This window comes from Trachypithecus francoisi, unplaced genomic scaffold (genome assembly GCF_009764315.1).
Source record: "Trachypithecus francoisi isolate TF-2019V2 unplaced genomic scaffold, Tfra_2.0 Lachesis_group15, whole genome shotgun sequence".
Taxonomy (NCBI): domain Eukaryota; kingdom Metazoa; phylum Chordata; class Mammalia; order Primates; family Cercopithecidae; genus Trachypithecus; species Trachypithecus francoisi.
This window is the reverse complement of record NW_022681460.1, coordinates 94,693,019-94,713,051: the sequence shown is the minus strand read 5'-3', so window position 1 is coordinate 94,713,051 and position 20,033 is coordinate 94,693,019. Positions and strand designations below refer to the sequence as shown.

General features: G+C 40.4%; 1 non-coding gene across 1 annotated transcript; it reads right to left on the bottom strand.

Annotated features, from left to right (window-relative positions):
• Positions 1 to 17,895: 17,895 nt before the first annotated feature.
• LOC117098199 lies at positions 17,896 to 18,059 on the bottom strand. Its single transcript, XR_004443248.1, has one exon. It is a non-coding gene; the product is annotated as a U1 spliceosomal RNA (small nuclear RNA).
• Positions 18,060 to 20,033: the final 1,974 nt, after the last annotated feature.

Sequence of the window (20,033 nt, the reverse complement as noted above, 5' to 3'; positions counted from 1 at the left end):
TCAGTTTTGTTCTGTTGCTGGTGAGGAGCTGCAATCCTTTGGAGGAGAAGAGCCACTCTGGTTTTTGGAATTTTCAGCTTTTCTGCTCTGGTTTCTCCCCATCTCTGTGGTTTTATCTACCTTTGGCCTTTGAAGTTGGTGACCTACAGATGGGGTTTTGGTGTAGATGTCCTTTTTGTTGATGTTGATGCTATTCCTTTCTGTTTGTTAGTTTTCCTTCTAACAGTCAGGCCCCTCAGCTACAGATCTGTTGGAATTTGCTGGAGGTCCACTCCAGACTCTGTTTTCCTAGGTATCACCAGCAGAGGCTGCAGAAAAGCAAATATTGCTGCCTGATCCTTCCTCTGGAAGCTTCGTCTCAGAGGGGTACCTGCCTGTATGAGGTGTCTGTTGGCCCCTACTGGGAAGTGTCTCCAAGTCAGGCTACATGGCAGTCAGAGACCCACTTGAGGAGGCAGTCGGTCCATTCTCAGAGCTCGAACACTGTGCTGGGAGAACCACTGCTCTCTTCAGAGCTGTCAGACAGGGACGTTTAAGTCTGCAGAAGTTGTCTGCTGCCTTTTATGCAGCTATGCTCTGTCCACAGAGGTGGAGTCTAGAGAGGCAGCAGGCCTTGCTGAGCTGTGATGGGCTCCACCCAGTTCAACCTTCCTGGCTGCTTTGTTTACCTACTCAAGCCTGAGCAATGATGGATGCCCCTCTCCCCTGCCAGGCTGCAGTGTCACAGGTTGATCTCAGAGTGCTGCACTAGCAGTGAGCAAGGCTCCGTGGGCATGGGACCCACCAAGAAAGGCACAGGAGGGAATCTTCTGGTCTGCCAGTTGCTAAGACTCTGTTGGAAATGCTGACCCATCTTCTGTGTCAATCTCACTGGCAGCTGCAGACCAGAGCTCTTCCTATTCAGCCATCTCGGAAGCAGCAACCTGATTTGCATTTATCTAATAACCAGTGATGATGAGCATTTTTACATATGTCTGTTGGCTGGAAAAATGTCGTCTTTTGAGAAGTGTCTGTTCATATCCTTTGCCCATTTTTTGATGGGGCTGTTTGCTTTTATCTTGTAAATTTGTTTAACTTCTTTGTAGACTCTGGATATTAGTCCTTTGTCAGATGGATAGATTACAAAAATTTTCTCCCATTCTGTAGGTTGCCTATTCACTCTGATGATAGTTTCTTTTGCTGTGCAGAAGCTCTTTAGTTTAATTAGATCACATTTGTCTATTTTGGCTTTTGTTGTCATTGCTTTTGGTGTTTTAGACATGAAGTCGTTTCCCATGCCTATGCCTGAATGATATTGCCCAGGTTTCCAGGTTTTCTTCTAGGATTTTTATGGTCCTAGGTCTTATGATTAAGTTTTTGATCCATCATGAGTTGATTTTTGTATAAGGTGTAAGAAAGGGGTCCAGTTTCAGTTTTCTGCATATGGTTAGCCAATTTTCCCAGCACCATTTATTAAATAGGGAATCATTTCCCCATTTCTTGTTTTTCTCAGGTTTCTCAAAGAGCAGATGGTTGTAGATGTGTGGTGCTATTTCTGAGGCCTCTGTTCTGCTCCATTGGACTATATTTCTGTTTTGGTACCAGTGCCATGCTGTTTTGGTTACTGTAGCATTGTCGTATAGTTTGAAGTCAGGTAGCATGATGCCTCCATCTTTGTTCGTTTTGCTTAGGATTGTCTTGGCTATGTGGGCTCTTTTTTGGTTCCATATGAAATTTAAAGTAGTTTTTTCCAATTCTGTGAAGAAAGTCAGTGGTAGCTTGAAGGTGATAGCATTGGATTTATAAATTACTTAGGGCAGCATGGCCATTTTTGCAATATTGATTCTTCCTATCCATGAGCATGGAATGTTTGTGTCTCCTCTTATTTCCTTGAGCAGTGGTTTGTAGTTCTGCTTGAAGAGGTCCTTCACATCCCTTGTAAGTTGGATTCCTAGGTATTTTATTCTCTTTGTAGCAATTGTGAATGGGAGTTCACTCATGATTCGGCTCTTTATTTGTCTGTTATTGGTATATAGGAATGCTTCTGATTGTTGCACATTGATTTTGCATCCTGAGGCTTTGTTGAAGTTCCTTATCAGCTTAAGGAGATTTCGGGCTGAGACAATAAGGTTTCCTAAATATACAATCATATCATCTGCAAACAGAGATAATTTGACTTACTCTCTTCCTATTTGAATACCCTTTATTTCTTTCTCGTGCCTGATTGCCTTGGGCAGAACTTCCAATACTATGTTGCATAGGAGCAGTGAGAGAGGGCGTCCTTGTCTTGTGCCGGTTTTCAAAGGGAATGCTTCCAGATTTTGTCCATACAGTATGATCTTGGCTACAGGTTTGTGATAAATAGCCCTTGTTATTTTGAGATATGTTCCACCAATACCTAGTTTATTGAGAGTTTTTAGCACGAAGGGTGTTGAATTTTATTGAAGACCTTTTCTGCTTCAATAAAATTCATGTGGTTTTTGTCATTGGTTCATTTATGCGATAGATTACGTTCATTGATTTGCATATGTTGAACCTGCCTTGCATCTCAGGGATGAAGCGAACTTGATTGTGGTGGTTAAGCTTTTTGATGTGCTACTGGATCCGGTTTGCCAGCATTTTATTGAAGATTTTTGCATGGATGTTCATCAGGGTTATTGGCCAGAAATTTTCTTTTTTTGTTGTGTCTCTGCCAGGTTTTGGAATCAGGATAATGCTGGCCTCATAAAATGAGTTAGGGAGGAGTTCCTCTTTTTCTATTGTTTTGAATAGTTTCAGAAGGAATGGTATCAGCCTCACTTTGTACCTCTGGTAGAATTTGGGTATGAATCCATCTGGTCCTGGGTTTTTTGCTTGTTTGTTTTTTGTTTTTTGTTTTTTTTTTGGTTGGCAGGCTGTAAATTACTGCCTCAATTTCAGAAGTTGTTATTGATCTATTCAGGGATTCAGCTTCTTCCTGGGTTAGTCTTAGGAGGGTGTATGTGTCCAGTAAGTTACCTATTTCTTCTAGATTTTCTAGTTTATTTGCAGAGAGGTGTTTATACTATTCTCTAATGGTAGTTTGAATTTCTATGGGCTCAGTGGTGATGCCCCCTTTATTAATTTTTATTCTGTTTATTTGATTCTTTTCTCTTTTCTTCCTTATTAGTCTGGCTAGTGGTCTATCTATTTTGTTAATCTTTTCAAAAACCAGCTCCCGAGAGTTTTTCATGTCTTTATCTCCTTCAGTTCTGCTCTGATCTTAGTTATTTCTTGTCTTCTGCTGGCTTTTAAATTTGTTTGCTCTTGCTTCTCTAGTTCTTTTAATTGTGATATTAGGGTGTTGACTTTAGATCTTTGCCACTTTCTGAGGTGGGCATTCAGTGCTATAAGTCTCCCTCTAAACACTGCTTTAACTTTGTCCTGGAGATTCTAGTACATTGTCTCTTTGTTCTCATTGATTTCAAAGAACTTTGTTATTTCTGCCTAATTTCGTTATTACCCAGTAGTCAATCAGGAGCAGGTTGTTCAGTTTCCATGTAGTTGTGCAGTTTTGAGGGAGTTTCTTAATTCTGAGTTTTAATTTGATTGCTCTGTGATCTGAGAGGCTGCTATGATTTCCATTCTTTTGCATTTGCTGAGGAGTGTTTTACTTCTAATTATGTGGTTGATTTTAGAATAAGTGCTATGTGGTGCTGAGAAGAGTGTATATTCTGTTGATTTGGGATGGAGAGTTCTGTCGATGTCTATTAGGTCTGCTTCGTCCAGAGCTGAGCTCAAGTCTTGAATATCCTTGTTAATTTTCTGTCTCATTTATCTGTCTAATATTAACAGTGGGGTGTTCAAGTATACCACTATTATTGTATGGAAGTGTAAGTCTCTTTGTAAGTCTCTAAAAACTTGTTTTATGAATCTGGGTGCTCCCGTATTGGGTGCACATATATTTAGGATAGTTAGCTCTTCTTGTTCCATTGATCCCTTTACCATTATGTAATACCTTTCTTTATCTTTTTTGAACTGTGTTGGTTTAAAGCCTGTTTTAAGAAAGAGTATCAGCGATTGAGGATCAAATGAATGAAATGAAGCGAGAAGAGAAACTAAAAGAAAAAAGAAGAAAAAGAAATGAACAAAGCCTGCAAGAAGTATGGGATTATGTAAAAAGACCAAATCTACGTCTGATTGGGGTGCCTGAAAGTGAGGGGGAAAATGGAACCAAGTTGGAAAACACTCTTCAGGATATCATCCAGGAGAACTTCCCCAACCTAGTAGGGCAGGCCAACATTCAAATTCAGGAAATACAGAGAACGCCACAAAGATACTCCTCCAGAAGAGCAACTCCAAGACACATAATTGCCAGATTCACCAAAGTTGAAATGAAGGAAAAAATCTTAAGGGCAGCCAGAGAGAAAGGTCGGGTTACCCACAAAGGGAAGCCCATCAGAATAACAGCAGACCTTTCGGCAGAAACTCTACAAGCCAGAAGAGAGTGGGGGCCAATATTCAACGTTCTTAAAGAAAAGAATTTTCAACCGAGAATTTCATATCCAGCCAAACTAAGCTTCATCAGTGAAGGAGAAATAAAATCCTTTACAGATAAGCAAATGCTGAGAGATTTTGTCACCACCAGGCCTGCCTTACAAGAGACCCTGAAGGAAGCCCTAAACATGGAAAGGAACAACTGGTACCAGCCATTGCAAAAACATGCCAAAATGTAAAGACCATCGAGGCTAGGAAGAAACTGCATCAACTAACGAGCAAAATAACCAGTTAATATCATAATGACAGGATCAAGTTCACACATAACAATATTAACCTTAAATGTCAATGGACTAAATGCTCCAATTAAAAGACACAGACTGGCAAACTGGATCAAGAGTCAAGACCCATCAGTCTGCTGTATTCAGGAGACCCATCTCACATGCAGAGACATACATAGGCTCAAAATAAGGGATGGAGGAAGATCTACCAAGCAAATGGAGAACAAAAAAAAGCAGGGGTTGCAATCCTAGTCTCTGATAAAACAGACTTTAAACCATCAAAGATCAAAAGAGACAAAGAAGGCCATTACATAATGGTAAAGGGATCACTTCAACAGGAAGAGCTAACTCTCCTAAATATATATGCAACCAATACAGGAGCACCCAGATTCATAAAGCAAGTCCTTAGAGACTTAGACTCCCATACAATAATAATGGGAGACTTCAACACTCCACTGTCAACATTAGACAGATCAATGAGACAGAAAGTTAACAAGGATATCCAGGAATTGAACTCATCTCTGCACCAAGCGGACCTAATAGACATCTATAGAACTCTCCACCCCAAATCAACAGAATATACATTCTTCTCAGCACCACATCGCACTTATTCCAAAATTGACCACATAATTGGAAGTAAAGCACTCCTCAGAAAATGTAAAAGAACAGAAATTATAACAAACTGTCTCTCAGAACACAGTGCAATCAAACTAGAACTCAGGACTAAGAAACTCAATCAAAACCGCTCAACTACATGGAAACTGAACAACCTGCTCCTGAATGACTACTGGGTACATAACGAAATGAAGCAGAAATAAAGATGTTCTTTGAAACCAATGAGAACAAAGATACAACATACCAGAATCTCTGGGACACATTTAAAGCAGTGTGTAGAGGGAAATTTATAGCACTAAATGCCCACAAGAGAAAGCAGGAGAGATCTAAAATGGACACTCTAACATCACAATTAAAAGAACTAGAGAGGCAAGAGCAAACACATTCAAAAGCTAGCAGAAGGCAAGAAATAACTAAGATCAGAGCAGAACTGAAGGAGATAGAGACACAAAAAACCCTCCAAAAAATCAATGAATCCAGGAGTTGGTTTTTTGAAAAGATCAACAAAATTGACAGACCGCTAGCTAGACTAATAAAGAAGAAAAGAGAGAAGAATCAAATAGATGCAATAAAAAATGATAAAGGGGATATCACCACCGACCCCACAGAAATACAAACTACCATCAGAGAATACTATAAATGCCTCTACGCAAATCAACTAGAAAATCTAGAAGAAATGGATAATTTCCTGGACACTTACACTCTCCCAAGACTAAACCAGGAAGAAGTTGAATCCCTGAATAGACCAATAGCAGGCTCTGAAATTGAGGCAACAATTAATAGCCTACCCACCAAAAAAGTCCAGGACCAGATGGATTCACAGCTGAATTCTACCAGAGGTACAAGGAGGAGCTGGTACCATTCCTTCTGAAACTATTTCAATCAATAGAAAAAGAGGGAATCCTCCTTAACTCTTTTTATGAGGCCAACATCATCCTGATACCAAAGCCTGGCAGAGACACAACAAAAAAAGAGAATTTTAGACCAATATCCCTGATGAACATCGATGCAAAAATCCTCAATAAAATACTGGCAAACCGGATTCAGCAGCACATCAAAAAGCTTATCCACCATGATCAAGTGGGCTTCATCCCTGGGATGCAAGGCTGGTTCAACATTCGCAAATCAATAAACGTAATCCAGCATATAAACAGAACCAAAGACAAGAACCACATAATTATCTCAATAGATGCAGAAAAGGCTTCTGAAAAAATTCAACAGCCCTTTATGCTAAAAACGCTCAATAAATTTGGTATTGATGGAACGTACCTCAAAATAATAAGAGCTATTTATGACAAACCCACAGCTAATATCATACTGAATGGGCAAAAACTGGAAAAATTCCCTTTGAAAACTGGCACAAGACAGGGATGCCCTCTCTCACCACTCCTATTCAACATAGTGTTGGAAGTTCTGGCTAGGGCAATCAGGCAAGAGAAAGAAATCAAGGGTATCCAGTTAGGAAAAGAAGAAGTCAAATTGTCCCTGTTTGCAGATGACATGATTGTATATTTAGAAAACCCCATTGTCTCAGCCCAAAATCTCCTTAAGCTGATAAGCAACTTCAGCAAAGTCTCAGGATACAAAATTAATGTGCAAAAATCACAAGCATTCTTATACACCAGTAACAGACAAGCAGAGAGCCAAATCAGGAATGAACTTCCATTCACAATTGCTTCAAAGAGAATAAAATACCTAGGAATGCAGCTTACAAGGGATGTAAAGGACCTCTTCAAGGAGAACTACAAACCACTGCTCAGTGAAATCAAAGAGGACACAAACAAATGGAAGAACATACCATGCTCATGGATAGGAAGAATCAATATCGTGAAAATGGCCATACTGCCCAAGGTGATTTATAGATTCAATGCCATCCCCATCAAGCTACCAATGACTTTCTTCACAGAATTGGAAAAAACGGCTTTAAAGTTCATATGGAACCAAAAAAGAGCCCGCATTGCCAAGACAATCCTAAGTCAAAAGGACAAAGCTGGAGGCGTCACGCTACCTGACTTCAAATTATACTACAAGGCTACAGTAACCAAAACAGCATGGTACTGGTACCACAACAGAGATATAGACCAATGGAACAGAACAGAGTCCTCAGAAATAATACCACACATCTACAGCCATCTGATCTTTGACAAACCTGAGAAAAACAAGAAATGGGGAAAGGATTCCCTATTTAATAAATGGTGCTGGGAAAATTGGCTAGCCATAAGTAGAAAGCTGAAACTGGATCCTTTCCTTACCCCTTATACGAAAATTAATTCAAGATGGATTAGAGACTTAAATGTTAGACCTAATACCATAAAAACCCTAGAAGAAAATCTAGGTAGTACCATTCAGGACATAGGCATGGGCAAGGACTTCATGTCTAAAACACCAAAAGCAACGGCAGCAAAAGCAAAAATTGACACATGGGATCTAATTAAACTAAAGAGCTTTTGCACAGCTAAAGAAACTACCATCAGAGTGAACAGGCAACCTACAGAATGGGAAAAAATTTTTGCAACCTACTCATCTGACAAGGGCTAATATCCAGAATCTACAAAGAACTCAAACAAATATACAAGAAAAAACAAACAACCCCATCAAAAAGTGGGGAAAGGATATGAACAGACATTTCTCAAAAGAAGACATGCATACAGCCAACAGACACATGAAAAAATGCTCATCATCACTCGCCATCAGAGAAATGCAAATCAAAACCACAATGAGATACCATCTCACACCAGTTAGAATGGCAATCATTAAGAAGTCAGGAAACAACAGGTGTTGGAGAGGATGTGGAGAAATAGGAACACTTTTACACTGTTGGTGGGATTGTAAACTAGTTCAACCATTATGGAAAACAGTATGGCGATTCCTCAAGGATCTAGAACTAGAATTACCATATGACCCAGCCATCCCACTACTGGGTATATACCCAAAGGATTATAAATTACTCTACTACAAAGACACATGCACACGTATGTTTATTGCGGCACTATTCACAATAGCAAAGACTTGGAATCAACCCAAATGTCCATCTGTGACAGACTGGATTAAGAAAATGTGGCACATATACACCATGGAATACTATGCAGCCATCAAAAAGGATGAGTTTGCGTCCTTTGTAGGGACATGGATGCAGCTGGAAACCATCATTCTTAGCAAACTATCACAAGAAGAGAAAACCAAACACCGCATGTTCTCACTCATAGGTGGGAACTGAACAATGAGATCACTTGGACTCGGGAAGGGGAACATCACACACTGGGGCCTATCATGGGGAGGGGGGAGGAGGGAGGGATTGCATTGGGGAGTTATACATGATATAAACGTCATGCACATGTACCCTAGAACTTAAAGTATAATAAAAATAAAAAATAAAAAAAAAAGAAAGCCAGCATTTAAATCCAAAAAAAAAAAAGCCTGTTTTATCAAAGACTAGGATTGCAACCCTTGCTTTTTTTTTCTTTCCATTTACTTGGTAGATATTCCTCTATCCCTTTATTTTGAGCCTACATGTGTCTTTGCACATGAGATGAGTCTCCTGTTATAGCACACCAATGGGTCTAGACTCTTTATCAAATTTGCCAGTCTATGTCTTCTAACTGAGGCATTTAGCCTATTAACACTTAAGGTTAATATTGTTATGTGTGAATTTGATCCTGTCATCATGATTCTGGTTGTTTATTTTGCACATTAGTTGATGCAGTTTCTTCACAGCATCATTGGTCCTTGTATTTTGGTGGGGTTTTGCAGTGGCTTGTATTGGTTTTTCCTTTCCATATTTAGTGCTTCCTTCAGGAGCTCTTGTAAGGCAGGCCTGGTGGTGACAAAATCACTCAGCATTTGCTTGACTGTAAAGGATTTTATTTCTCCTTCACTTATGAAGCTTGGTTTGGCTGGATATGAAATTTTGGGTTGAAAATTCCTTTTTTTTAAGAACGTTGAATATTGGCCCCCACTCTCTTCTGGCTTGTAGGGTTTCTGCCAAGAGATCCGCTGTTAGTCTGATGGGCTTCCCTTTGTAAGTAACCTGAACTTTCTCTCTGGCTGCCCTTAACATTTTTTTCTTCATTTAAACTTTAGAAAATCTGATAATTATGTATCTTCGGCTTGCTCTTCTTGAGGAGTATCTTAGTGGTGTTTTCTGTATTTCCTGAATTTGAATGTTGACCTGCCTTGCTAGCCTGGGAAGCTCTCCTGGATAATATCCTGAAGTTTGTTTTCCAACTTGATTCCATTCTCCCCATCACTTTCAGGGACCCCAATGAATTGTAGGTTTGGTCTTTTCACATAGTCCCATATTTCCTGGAGGCTTTGTTCGTTACCTTTCATTCTTTTTTCTCTAATCTCGCCTTCATGCCTTATTTCAGTAGTTGATCTTCATCTCTGACAGCCTTTCTTCTGCTTGATTGATTTGGCTATTGATATTTGGGTATGCTTCACGAAGTTCTCATGCTGTGCTTTTCGGCTCCATCAGGTCATTTACATTCTATTCTAAACTGGTATTTTAGTTTGCAGTTCCTGTAACCTTTTATCAAGGTGCTTAGCTTCCTTGCATTGGGTTAGAACATGTTCCTTTAGCTCAGAGGAGTTTGTCATTACTCCCCTTCTGAAGTCCATTTCTGTCAGTTCATCAAACTCATTCTCCATCCAGTTTTGTGCCCTTGCTGGAGAGGAGTTGCAGTCATTTGGAGGAGAAGAGGCACTCTGGTTTTTGGAATTTCCTGCATTTTTGTGCTGATTTTTCCTCATCTTCTTGGATTTATCTACCTTTGATCCTGAGACTGATGACCTTCGGATGGGGTTTTTGTGTGAGGATTATTATCGTTGATGTTGATGTTATTGCTTTCTGTTTGTTAGTTTTTCTTCTAACAGTCATTTCCATCTTCTGCAGGTCTGCTGCAGTTTGCTGGAGGTCCACCCCGACCGTATTTGCCTGAGTATCACCAGCAGAGGCTGCAGAACAGTAAAGATTGCTGCCTGCTCCTTCCTCTGGAAGCTTTATCCCAGAGGGGCACTATCCTGATGCCTGCCAGAGGTCTCCTGAATGAGGTGTCTGCAAACCCCTGTTGGGTGATCTCTGCTACTCAGGAGGCACAGGGGTTGGGGACCCACTTGAGGTGGCAGTCTGTTCCTTAGCAGAGCTTGAGTGCTGCTGTGCTGGGAGAAACTTCTTTGTCAGGATCTGCTGCTCTCTTCAGAGCTGGCAGGTAGGAAAGGTTAAGTCCACTGAAGCTATGCCCACAGCCATCCCTTCCCTCACGTGCTCTGTCCCAGGGAGATGGGAGTTTTATCTACAAGCCCCTGACTGGGGCTGCTGCTTTTCTTTCAGAGATGCCCTGCTCAGTGAAGAGGAATCTAGAGAGGCAGTCTGGCTACAAATGCTTTGCCACACTGTGTTGAGTTCTGCCCAGTCCAAACTTCCAGGCCTCCTTAGCACTATCAGGGGAAAACCACCTACTCAAGCCTCGGTAATGGCAAATGGCACTCCCCCCACCAAGCTCAATCATCTGAGGTCAACTCCAGACTGCTGTGCTGGTAGCGAGAATTTCAAGCCAGAGGTTCTTAGCTTGCTGGGCTCCATGGGAGTGGGACCCGCTGAGCCAGAACACTTGGCTCCCGGGCTTCAGCCCCCTTTTCCAGGGGAGTGAACAGTTCTGTCGCGCTGGCATTCTAGGTGCCACTGGGGTATGGGGGGGAAAAAACTCCTGCAGCTAGCTTGGTGTCTGCCCAAACAGCCACCCAGTTTTGTGCTTGAAACCCAGGGTTCTGGTGGTGTAGGAACAAGAGGGAATCTCCTGGTCTGCAGATTGCAAAAACCATAGGAAAAGTGTAGTATCTGGGCTGGATAGCACAGTCCCTCACAGCTTCCCTTGGCTGGGGGAGGCCACCCACTTCCTGGGTGAGGAGATGCCCCACTCTGCTTCTGCTCGCCCTCCATGGGTTACACCCACTGCCTAACCAGTCCCAATGTGATGAACAGGGTACATCAGATGGAAATGCATAAATTACCTGACTACTGTGTTGGTCTCACTGGAAGCTGCAGACTGGAGTGGTTCCTATTCGGCCATCTTGCCAGATTCCCCTGATGTATTTTTGCTTTCTTACTTTAGAGACTTATTAATTTTATAAAATTTTGTCTATTTTGTAATAACGCTTAACTTAAAACACTAAGACATTATACAGCTGTACAAAACTATTTTCTTTCTTTTCATTATTATTATTATTATACTTTAAAGTTCTAGGGTACATGTGCATAACGTGCAGGTTTGTTACATATGTATATATGTGCCATGTTCGTGTGCTGCACCCATCAACTCGTCATTTACATCAGGTATAACTCCCAATGCAATCCCTCTCCCCTCCCCCCTCCCCATGATAGGCCCCAGTGTGTGATGTTCCCCTTCCCGAGTCCAAGGGATCTCACTGTTCAGTTCCCACCAATGAGTGGGAACATGCAGTGTTTGGTTTTCTGTTCTTGCAATAGTTTGCTGAGAATGATGGTCTCCAGCTGCATCCATGTCCCTACAAAGGACACGAACTCATCCTTTTTTATGGCTGCATAGTACTCCATGGTGTATATGTGCCACATTTTCTTAATCCAGTCTGTCACTGATGGACATTTGGGTTGATTTCAAGTCTTTGCTATTATGAATAGTGCCTCAATAAACATACGTGTGCATGTGTCTTTATAGAAGCATGATTTATAATCCTTTAGGTATATACCCAGTAACGGCATGGCTGGGTCATATGGTACTTCTAGTTCAAGATCCTTGAGGAATTGCCATACTGTTTTCCATAATGGTTGAACTAGTTTACAATCACACCAACAGTGTAAAACTGTTCCTATTTCTCCACATCCTCTCCAGCACCTGTTGTTTCCTGACTTTTTAATAATTGCCATTCTAACTGGCATGAGATAGTATCTCATTGTGGTTTGATTTGCATTTCTCTGATGGCCAGTGATGATGAGCATTTTTTCATGTGTCTGTTGGCTGTATGAATGTCTTCTTTTAAGAAATGTCTGTTCATATCCTTTGCCCACTTTTTGATGGGGTGTTTGCTTTTTTCTTGTAAATTCATTTGAGTTCTTTGTAGGTTCTGGATATTAGCCCTTTGTCTGATGTGTAGATTGCAAAAATTTTCTCCCATTCTGTAGGTTGCCTGTTCACTCTGATGGTAGTTTCTTTTGCTGTGCAGAAGCTCTTTAGTTTAATTAGATCCCATTTGTCAATTTTGGCTTTTGTTGCCATTGCTTTTGGTGTTTTAGACATGAAGTCCTTGCACATGCCTATGTCCTGAATGGTATTACCTAGGTTTTCTTCTAGGGTTTTTATGGCATTAGGTCTAACATTTAAGTCTCTAATCCATCTTGAATTAATTTTTGTATAAGGGGTAAGGAAAGGATCCAGTTTCAGCTTTCTACTTATGGCTAGCCAATTTTCCCAATGCCATTTATTAAATAGGGAATCCTTTCCCCATTTCTTGTTTTTCTCAGGTTTGTCAAAGATCAGATGGCTGTAGATGTGTGGTATTATTTCTGAGGACTCTGTTCTGTTCCATTAGTCTATATCTCTGTTTTGGTACCAGTACCATTCTGTTTTGGTTACTGTAGCCTTGTAGTATAGTTTGAAGTCAGGTAGCGTGATGCCTCTAGCTTTGTTCTTTTGGCTTAGGATTGTCTTGGCAATGCGGGCTCTTTTTTGGTTCCATATGAACTTTAGAGAAGTTTTTTCCAATTCTGTGAAGAAACTCGTTGGTAGCTTGATGGGGATGGCACTGAATTTATAAATGACCTTGGGCAGTATGGCCATTTTCACGATATTGATTCTTCCTATCCATGAGCATGGTATGTTCTTCCATTTGTTTGTATTCTCCTTTATTTCACTGAGCAGTGGTTTGTAATTCTCCTTGAAGAGGTCCTATACATCCCTTGTAAGTTGGATTCCTAGGTATTTTATTCTCTTTGAAGCAATTGTGAATGGAAGGTCATTCATGATTTGGCTCTATGTTTGTCAGTTACTGGTGTATAAGAATGCTTGTGATTTTTGCACATTAATTTGTATCCTGAGACTTTACTGAAGTTTCTTATCAGCTTAAGGAGATTTTGGGCTGAGACAGTGGGGTTTTCTAACTATACAATCATGTCATCTGCAAAGAGGGACAATTTGACTTCTTCTTTTCCTAACTGAATACCCTTGATTTCTTTCTCTTGCCTCATTGCCATAGTCAGAACTTCCAACACTATGTTGAATAGGAGTGGTGAGAGAGGGCATCCCTGTCTTGGGCCAGTTTTCAAAAGGAATTTTTCCAGTTTTTGCCCATTCACTATGATATTGGCTGTGGGTTTGTCATAAATAGCTCTTATTATTTTGAGGTACGTTCCATCAATACCGAATTTATGGAGCGTCTTTAGCATGAAGGGCTGTTGAATTTTGTCAAAGGCCTTTTCTGCATCTATTGAGATAATCATGTGGTTCTTGTCTTTGGTTCTGTTTATAAGCTGGATTACGTTTATTGATTTGCGAATGTTGAACCAGCCTTGCATCCCAGGGATGAAGCCCACTTGATCATGGTGGATAAGCTTTTTGATGTGCTGCTGGATCCGGTTTGCCAGTATTTTATTGAGGATTTTTGCATCGATGTTCATCAGGGATATTGGTCTAAAATTCTCTTTTTTTGTTGTGTCTCTGCCAGGCTTTGGTATCAGGATGATGTTGGCCTCATAAAATGAGTTAGGGAGGATTCCCTCTTTTTCTATTGATTGGAATAGGTTTCAGAAGGAATGGTACCAACTCCTCCTGGTACCTCTGGTAGAATTCAGCTGTGAATCCATCTGGTCCTGGACTTTTTTTGGTGGGTAGGCTATTAATTATTGCCTCAATTTCAGAGCCTGCTATTGGTCTATTCAGGCATGCAGCTTCTTCCTGTTTTAGTCTTGGGAGAGTGTAAGTGTCCAGGAATTTATCCATTTCTTCTAGATTTTCTAGTTGATTTGCGTAGAGGTGTTTATAGTATTCTCTGATGGTAGTTTGTATTTCTGTGGGGTCGGTCATGATATCACCTTTATCATTTTTTATTGTGTCTATTTGACTCTTCTCTCTTTTCTTCTTTATTAGTCTTGCTAGCAGTCTGTCAATTTTGTTGATCTTTTCAAAAAACCAACTCCTGGATTCATTGATTTTTTAGAGAGATTTTTGTGTCTCTATCTCTTTCAGTTCTGCTCTGATTTTAGTTATTTCTTGCCTTCTGCTAGCTTTTGAATGTGTTTGCTATTGCTTCTCTAGTTCTTTTAATTGTGATGTTAGAGTGTCCATTTTAGATCTCTCCAGCTTTCTCTTGTGGGCATTCAGTGCTATAAATTTCCCTCTACACACTGCTTTAAATGTGTCCCAGAGATTCTGGTATGTTGTATCTTTGTTCTCATTGGTTTCAAAGAACATCTTTATTTCTGCCTTCATTTCGTTATGTACCCAGTAGTCATTCAGGAGCAGGTTGTTCAGTTTCCATGTAGTTGAGCGGTTTTGATTGAGTTTCTTAGTCCTGAGTTCTAGTTTGATTGCACTGTGGTCTGAGAGACAGTTTGTTATAATTTCTGTTCTTTTACATTTGCTGAGGATTGCTTTATTCCAATTATGTGGTCAATTTTGGAATAAGTGTGATGTGGTGCTGAGAGGAATGTATATTCTGTTGATTTGGTGTGGAGAGTTCTGTAGATGTCTATTAGGTCTGCTTGGTGCAGAGATGAGTTCAATTCCTGGTTATCCTTGTTAACTTTCTGTCTTGTTGATCTGTTTAATATTGATAGTGGAGTGTTGAAGTCTCCCATTATTATTGTATGGGAGTCTAAGTCCCTTTGTAAGTCTCTAAGGACTTGCTTTATGAATCTGGGTGCTCCTGTATTGGATGCATATATATTTAGGATAGTTAGCTCTTCCTGTTGAATTGATCCCTTTACCACTATGCAATGGCCTTCTTTGTCTCTTTTGATCTTTGATGGTTTAAAGTCTGTTTTATCAGAGACTAGGATTGCAACCCCTGCTTTTTTTTGTTCTCCATTTGCTTGGTAGATCTTCCTCCATCCCTTTATTTTGAGCCTATGTATGTCTCTGCATGTGAGATGGGTCTCCTGAATACAGCAGAATGATGGGTCTTGACTCTTTATCCAGTTTGCCAGTCTATGTCTTTAATTGGACCATTTAGTCCATTTACATTTAAGGTTAATATTGTTATGTGTGAACTTGATCCTGCCATTATGATATTAACTGGTTATTTTGCTGGTTAGTTGATGCAGTTTCTTCCTAGCCTCGATGGTCTTTACATTTTGGCATGTTTTTGCAATGGCTGGTACCAGTTGTTCCTTTCCATGTTTAGTGCTTCCTTCAGGGTGTCTTGTAAGGCAGGCCTGGTGGTGACAAAATCTCTAAGCATTTGCTTATCTGTAAAGGATTTTATTTTTCCTTCACTTATGAAACTTAATTTGGATGGATATGCAATTCTGGGTTGAAAATTCTTTTCTTTAAGAATGTTGAATATTGGCCCCCACTCTCTTCTGGCTTGTAGAGTTTCTGCCGAAAGATCTGCTGTTAGTCGGATGGGCTTCCCTTTGTGGGTTACCCGACCTTTCTCTCTGGCTGCCCTTAAGATTTTTTCCTTCATTTCAACTTTGGTGAATCTGGCAATTATGTGTCTTCGAGTTGCTCTTCTCATGGAGTATCTTTATGGCATTCTCTGTATTTCCTGAATTTGAATGTTGGCCTGCCCTACTAGGTTGGGGAAGTTCTCCTGGATGATATCCTGAAGAGTGTTTTCCAACTTGGTTCCATTTTCCCCCTCACTTTCAGGCACCCCAATCAGACGTAGATTTGGTCTTTTTACATAATCCCATACTTCTTGCAGGCTTTGTTCATTTCTTTTTCTTCTTTTTTCTTTTAGTTTCTCTTCTCGCTTCATTTCATTCATTTGATCCTCAATCGCTGATACTCTTTCTTCCAGTTGATCGAGTCGGTTACTGAAGCTTGTGCATTTGTCACGTATTTCTCGTGTCATGGTTTTCATCTCTGTCAGTTCGTTTATGGCCTTCTCTGCATTAATTACCCTAGCTATCAATTCTTCTACTCTTTTTTCAAGATTTTTAGTTTCTTTGCGCTGGGTACATAATTCCTCCTGTAGCTCTGAGAAGTTTGATGGACTGAAGACTTCTTCTCTCATCTCGTCAAAGTCATTCTCTGTCCAGCTTTGATCCATTGCTGGCGATGAGCTACATTCCTTTGAAGGGGGAGATGCGCTCTTGTTTTTTGAATTTCCAGCTTTTCTGCCCTGCTTTTTCCCCATCTTTGTGGTTTTATCTGCCTCTGGTCTTTGATGATGGTGACGGACTGATGGGGTTTTGGTGTGGGTGTCCTTCCTGTTTGTTAGTTTTCCTTCTAACAGTCAGGACCCTCAGCTGTAGGTCTGCTGGAGTTTGCTGAAGGTCCACTCCAGACCCTGTTTGCCTGGGTATCAGCAGCAGAGGCTGCAGAAGATAGAATATTGCTGAACAGCAAGTGTACCTGTCTGATTCTTGCTTTGGAAGCTTCCTCTCAGGGGTGTACTCCACCGTGTGAGGTGTGGGGTGTCGGTCTGCCCCTAGTGGGGGATGTCACCCACTTAGGCTACTCAGGGGTCAGGGACCCACTTGAGCAGGCAGTCTGTCCCTTCTCAGATCTCAACTTCCGTGTTGGGAGATCCACTGCTCTTTTCAAAGCTGTCAGACAGAGTCGTTTGCATCTGCAGAGGTTTCTGCTGCTTTGTTGTTGTTGTTGTTGTGTAGCTGTGCCCTGTCCCCAGAGGTGGAGTCTACAGAGACAGGCAGGCCCCCTTGAGCTGCTGTGGGCTCCACCCAGTTGGAACTTCCCAGCGGCTTTGTTTACCTACTTAAGCCTCAGTAATGGCGGGCGCCCCTCCCCCAGCCTCGCTGCCACCTTGCCCTTAGATCACAGATGCTGTGCTAGCAATGAGGGAGGCTCCGTGGGCGTGGGACCCTCCTGGCCAGGTGTGGGATATAATCTCCTGGTGTCCCCGTTTGCTAAGACCCTTGGTAAAGGGCAGTATTGGGGTGGGAGTTACCCAATTTTCCAGGTGTTGTGTGTCTCAGTTCCCCTGGCTGGGAAAAAGGATTCCCTTCCCCCTTGTGCTTCCCAGGTGAGGCGATGCCTTGCTCTGCTTCAGCTCTGGGTGGTCGGGCTGCAACAGCTGACCAGCACCGATTGTCCGGCACTCCCTAGTGAGATGAACGCAGTACCTCAGTTGAAAATGCAGAAATCACGGGTCTTCTGTGTCGCTCGCACTGGGAGCTGGAGACTGGAGCTGTTCCTATTCGGCCATCTTGCTCCCCCCCGCCCCCCAATATTTTCTTTCTTAATATCCTTATTCTATAAGCTGTTTTGTTTTTAATTTTTTTTTTTAACTTTTAAACATTTTTGTCAAATATAAGTCACAAGCACACACATTATCCTAGGCCTAAGCAGGGTCAGAATCTCATTTTTCTTTTTCTTTTTTTTTTTTCTTTTCTTTTTTTTTTTTTTAACAGGGGAAAGCGCGAACGCAGTCCCCCACTACCACAAATTATGCAGTCGAGTTTCCCACATTTGGGGAAATCACAGGGGTCAGCACATCCGGAGTGCAATGGATAAGCCTCGCCCTGGGAAAACCACCTTCGTGATCATGGTATCTCCCCTGCCAGGTCAGAATCTCAATATCACTGTCTCCCACCTCCACATGTTGTCATACCAGGACCAAGACAATAACACACATGGAGCTATCATCTCCTATGGTAACAATGCCTTCTTCAGGAATACTTCCCATCACTTCCTGGACTTTTAGCTAAGACCTAGTGTGGAATACCTTATAAAGGACCTGCCTGAGGCTGTTTTACACTTAACTTTTATTTTATATAATTAAAAGGAACACAACCTAAAATATTTATGCTAAATAAGCCAGTAACAGAGTTATTCATTATTATTATCAAGTATTATGTACACACACAATTGTAGGTGCTGTACTTTTGTATGGCTAGCAGTGCAGTAGGTTTGTTTACACCAGCATCCCCACAAACACGTGAGTAATGTGTTGCACTACAACATTATGACAGCTATGTCACTAGGTGACAGGAATTTTTCAACTCCATTATAATCTTATGAGACCAGTGCTGTATACGCCATCCGTCATTGAAGAAAGTGTTATGAGGTGCGTAACTGTATTCAATACTATGTATTAAATAACTATTAATTATAAAACAGGATATCAAATTTTGATTATCAAATCAGTAAATTTTAACAAGAATGAGAGAAGTCATTGTTCAGAAGCAAGGATTCAGAGAAAAGTTCATTTAACATAAAGCAGAATTGAGTATAAATACATCTAAAATTGGGGGGAGATTTTAATACAGTTTACTAAAACTTTTTATTAAATATTTCATATTCCCTTTTATTCTAAGAAATAATCAGTGAAATGCACAAAGTTATAAGAATATATATCTCAGTAATACTTGTAATACTGAAAAAATTTTAAGCAACCTCAACATCCAAATATGGGGGATTGATGAAGTAAATTATACATTCAGTAATGGAAAGTTATTCAAGCAATAAAGTTTAATGACTTGGAAAATGCTACATATATATATTTAACAAGTGGCAATAAGCAGTCCTTAATATTTACATCATAAATCAATTTGTGTTTTAAGAAAAAGAGACTGAAAAACGTTAGGTAGATAACTCTGTTTAGTAGAAATACAAAGATTTCCTGTATTTTCCAAATGTTTTCACTGAGTCTATATTATAATTATGCTATAATATAATTATTTTGGAAGTAGTTGAACATAAGTATTCAGTGCCCACTGAAAGAGGAGAACAGAAAGAGGATAATCATGGCTAAATATAAGAAGTGTGCTAGGAAAGGAAGCACCAAAATGTAAGCCAGTGGGGTAGGAAGTTTTCAGAAAACACCTGATTCAATCCCCACTATTTAATCACTTCAAATTGCGACTATCTTGCCCTGCACTGAATAAGCCAGCTCCATTAGCCTAGAATTCTACAGATGATCCTGTCTATGACAAGAAAGGGAAAATGAAGACAGACTTGCCTGTGGCCCTGACTGAGAATGATGCATAAGTTATGGATAGTTACAAGTAAATATACTCTTCAAAGTGAGGAGCTCTCTAATTCTTAACCAAACTGCAAATCTTCAAACAAAGCTCTTGGCAATGACTTCATCACAATTCATGAGAAATCTGTTCTCATCAACAAAAAATTAAATTTCTGTCGTTTTATGTGTTTCGTCAATATCCCTATTAAGGATTCATACTATGTATGTATTTCTCTATGTTAGGAGGTTTAGAAGAAATAAATATCTGAGACTTTTTAAATCTCACCTTTATATACAGTGACAACCTGTTTTACCTCCATCTATCTTCTCACAGAAGTATGAGGATGGTAAGTCTCTCAACAATCAGGCATCAATGTCCTCCCAATTTGCAAGTTTGTCTCCATCTTCATGGTGAGAATGGTATTAACTGATATACTTAAGAAGGTAAATGTCTTCATTTTTTAAATTTTTGATTCACTTAAAAATTTTTTTTACTAGATTGTGCAGAATATATTACACTACATGGTAAAAAGTTAAATACAATATATTTTGAAAAAAGTCTGTCAAAAAATCAGTCCTTTC